Source organism: Coenobita brevimanus, chromosome 101 (genome assembly GCF_032717465.1).
Source record: "Coenobita brevimanus isolate Jiangsu-jjx chromosome 101, ASM3271746v2, whole genome shotgun sequence".
NCBI lineage: Eukaryota > Metazoa > Arthropoda > Malacostraca > Decapoda > Coenobitidae > Coenobita > Coenobita brevimanus.
The window spans coordinates 40,709,144-40,713,916 of NC_137054.1; the positions used below are offsets into that span (position 1 = coordinate 40,709,144).

Genomic DNA, 4,773 nt, shown 5'->3' on the forward strand with positions numbered 1-4,773 from the left:
GCATAGGTCGGCGATGGTGACACGTGCGGCCAGGAACAAGGCGTGGCGGGGTTGTTTGAGAGGTGAGCACTGATGAGAAAAATTGGACACTCGGAAAGCACAGCCAGGTATTACACCACTAGAGGCACTGAGGAGGGGCGAGGCTGGCAGATGCGAGACGTCGTGTATCTTGTGATGTCACTAAATCGGTGGAGGCGGTCAGAATCTGATGGTTCGAAACACCGCTGCTACCAAATGTAACTTGCAATACTTTGGTGATAGAAACTCCGTGTACAAACAGCTAGATAAGGAGTTTATTACAAGCTCACAGTAAAATAGTCTGCCCATTTCGGCTGCCTGCTATCAACTGACGCAGTAACGCCGTCTGACCAGGCTTGGGCCCTGGAAAAGCGTGATGACCTAGCAAGTTTAGTGGGGGCATGTATACATTGGGGGGGAGACATATATATACATATATACATCTCTCTCTCTCTCTCTCTCTCTCTATACCGCATATATCCACATCTATCTATCTACATATACAGTACATATACATAACAGTGTGTGTGTGTGTGTGTGTGTGGTCTTGCAATGCTGATATATATATATATATATATATATATATATACACCACGTTGAGTACACCGCTTCCCGTCCGATCAGCGAAGTTAAGCAACGTTGGGTCTGGTTAGTACTTGGATGGGTGACCGCCTGGGAACACCAGATGCTGTTGGCATAACATTCTCCCTACGTGTCAAGTGGGGTTGGTGGAGGATTAGTGCCCCTCCCTGTAAAACAATTAACTCTAAGCCCTTGGCCACCCCGTTTGGGATACATGGCGTCTGGCAATGGATGGATGAATATATATATAGTTATATATATATATAGTTATATATACAGTATATATATATATATATATATATATATATATATATATATATATATAGTTATATATATATAGTTATACATATAGTTATATATATTTATATAGTTATATATAGTGATTTATATATATCATCATCAGCCAATTCAAGTCCACTGCTGAACAAAGGCCTCCCCAAACCTCACGAATTCCTTGACTGAGCCATCGTTTTGTCTACAAAAATCTCTATCTCATCTCTCCATCTCCCGTCTGGCCTTTTTCTGCTACACTTACAATCCTTTGGAGTCCCGTCAGTCAACCTCTTGCTCCATCGATTATCACTTATTCTGCTACCTTACCTACTACTTGCTAAATGAGCTACTAGCCTTCACTCCCTGTACTGCCTCTATGTCGACGACATCTTCATTCGTATCAAGGCCCTTCAGGAGCTGCAGGACCTTAGAAAGCGCTTTTTCGGCGCATCTGGACTTAACTTCACCTATGAAGTAGCCTATGACGGACGCCTCCCCTTCCTGGACATACTCGTCACCGCACACAAGGTAGGATTCAAGACTACAGTATTCACTAAGCCTACGAACAAAAGACTCTGCCTGAATGGAGATAGTGAGTGTCCAAAATGTTACCTGCCCTCCACCATCAGTGCCTACGTCAGGTGAGCCCTCTCCCACTGCTCTACTTGGAAAGACGCCCACCAGGAACTAGAACGTGTGACCCAAGTCCTCGTTAACAACGGCTACATCAACACCATCGTATCCGACGTAATTAAGAGACACATGGACAAATGGTATACTCACCAAGACACCACTACACCCACAACTGGCGAATACATCAAGATATACTAGTGAAACCACATGTCCACAGACTACAAGATGGATGAGAAGACCATGAAGGACATTGTATAAGGAAATGTACCCCCTACCGAGCGGGAACAACACATTTCTCTCATCATCTACTACAAAAATAAAAAAAACCCACATCATGCTTCTTAACGACCCGCCATGACCAATACGCACCTTCAGATGGACCATGTCATTTACCTGCATAAGTGCAACAGTGAGGAGTGTGGACCTCACTCATACATTGAACGACATGGACCAGACCATCGAGGCGCCTCTCCTAGCACCTACAGAATGGAGCCATCAAGAACTACCACGCCACCCTACACAACTCCCATCTGACACGACAACGCCTGGAAGAGAACACCAAATTAATCGACAGAGAACAAGACCCTCGCCGTCTCTTGTTTCTAGAGGCAATCTGCATTATCACAAAACAACCTACAATAAACAAACAAGTCGATGATTTCCAAATCCTACTGTCATCAAAACGCAACATCGGCTTAGCCAACGATGCAGACAATGAGAGATCAGCCTACCTGATCAGCTCCACCCAACTGTCTCCACCTGATTCAGTTGACTTGTATATAGGCAGCCACCAATTACAGAATCATCAGATACAGCCTGAAGATGGAACAAGATAGTTTGGAAATGTTGCTTCCCTTTCGGGGAGCTCCTGAAAAAACTGCAAGAAGACCACCGAAAATTATTACGGCAAATAGAAACAGTACATAAGAAAACAAAGGAAATGTGCCATAGTTTTCAACCTCGTATGCCTCCAAGGATACATAAATATAAATAAACATACGTATATATATATATATATATATATATATATATATATATATATATATATATATATATATATATATATATATATATATCATTAAAAAGTCAGTCATTAAAAGTCCACTGCTGAACAAATGCCTCCCCGAACTTTCTCCACGAATTCCTTGACTGAGCCAATCTCTGCCACGTTTTCCTTGCAAATTTCTCTATCTCATCTCTCCACCTCCTGTTTGGCCTTTTTCTGCTACGCTTACAATCTCTTGGTGTCAAGCCAGTCAGCCTCTTGCTCCATCGGTTATTCCTAATTCTTGCCACATGACCTCCCCACCTCCATTTCTGTTCTTTTATAAATTCTATAACGTCTTTGGCTTTAGTATGCTCTCTCACCCAGGTTGATCTTTTCCTGTCTCTTATACATATTCCCAACACTGACCTTTCCATTGCTCTCTGACAACGGATTGGTTTATTTTCCATCGATTTTGTAAATTTCCAAGTCTTACAGTGGTACGTCATAGCTGGAATTATACATTCGTTATATACTTTTCGGTTCATACATATTGGCAAGCTACTTTTCCTAATGTCTCTATGTTTACCTAAAGCTTCCCATCCACTCGTAATGCGTCTGTTTATTTCGCTGCCATCGTCTTTCGTTAATTTTAGTATTTGCCCCGAGTAATTGTACTCCTCGACTTCTTTAAGAGTTTCTTCATTTATTCTGATGACGCTCATTGGTGTATGTGGATTAAACAATGGTTTTACTCCGGTTCATCTTTAACCCTACTTTGCGACTTTCCCTGTTCAGGTCATTTAACATGTCTTGCACTGTCTCAGCTGTTTCTGAGATTAGGACATTGTCATCTGCAAATTTTAAACTGTTAGCTTTTCTCCATTAATGTTTACTCCTTTGTTTTCACAGTCTGGCTTTCTTAAAATACCTTCTAGGAATTCTGTAAATAGTTTTGGTGAAATCGTATCTCCCTGACGCACTCCCTTCTCAGTGTTATTTTTTTCCGAGTTTTTAGGTACAGTAATTAAACTGTAGCAGTTCCCTCTTTATATATGTTTCAAAAGGTTTTACAGTATTCTCATTTACTTCTTGTTGTCGCAACGAATTTATATTTGCTGTGTGCTCCACTGAGTCAAAAGCCGTTTCGTAATCAATAAAACCAAAGCAAAGTGGTTTATTATATCCTGTAGTTTTATCCATTAGCTGATTCATTGTGTGTAGATGATCAGTAGTCGAATATCCGCTTCGGAATCCTGCTTGTTCACGAGGTTGGTTTTCTTCCAAATTTGTTGCTATTCTGTTCGTAAGGACTTAAGTGAAGAGTTTGTAAATGACTAATAATAAGCTAATGGGTCGATAGTTAAGATCTTTATAGTGGCCTTTTTTGTAAAGTAAAATAACTATTGCATTACAGCATGTTATGGGAGTTTTATTTATTTATTTATTTATTTATTTTTTTTTTTTATACATTGGGTAAATAAGTGGGCGAGCCTGTTTTGTACCTCTGCTCCTGCATCCAATGGTAAATCTGCTACTGTTCCATCTTCTCCCTGGGCCTTCCCTCTTTTCATATTAGGAAGAGAAATGTTTACTTCCTCTGGTGTTACCTCAGATATTTCACTCGTGTCAACTGAAAAGTTAGCTATTGGTACTACTGTCTTTGATGCATACAGTTCTTTGTAAAATTCTTCAACTCTCTTCACCATCTTATCTCTGCATTTAATGACTTCTCCGCTCTTGTCTTTCAGTGATATAATTTGTTGCTTTCCTATTGTCATTTTATTTCGGATCTGTTTCAGAGTTTTTCGTTTTTTTTTATCGTTTCTTTGATCTGATCCATATGTCTCTTTCTTTTTTCGCCTCTTTGTCTCCTGTTGATAAGCTTATTTAAATCCGCTCGTTCTGGTTCATCTTTCTTTGTTTTTATTTTCATTTCGTTTCCTTTTTTCATGAGCTAGAGTGTGTTTTCCGAATACTTCTTGGCTTTGGTTGTATTAGGTTTCCTTACTACCTCCGCCGATTCTCTTGGCACTTTTGTTAGTCTGTCATTCAACTTATCAGTGTCACATTCAGCATTACCTACAGCCTGAAGTCTGTTCGTTACTTCTAACTGAAAGACTGCTGTGTGTTCATTTACTTTTGTAGGGCATGTCTTTTCATATTTAATCATGTTCTTTCTTTCACTTCTGAAGTTAAATCTGGCTGTGCAACCCACCATTCTATGGTCACTTCCTATATTTACTTTGTTGATAACAGTGACATTTGTAATCGTGTTCTTT

General features: G+C 40.0%; 1 pseudogene; it reads left to right on the forward strand.

The window, feature by feature from the left end:
* Window positions 1-596: 596 nt before the first annotated feature.
* Window positions 597-715, forward strand: LOC145415215 (5S ribosomal RNA; annotated as a pseudogene).
* The last annotated feature ends 4,058 nt before the right edge of the window (window positions 716-4,773 follow it).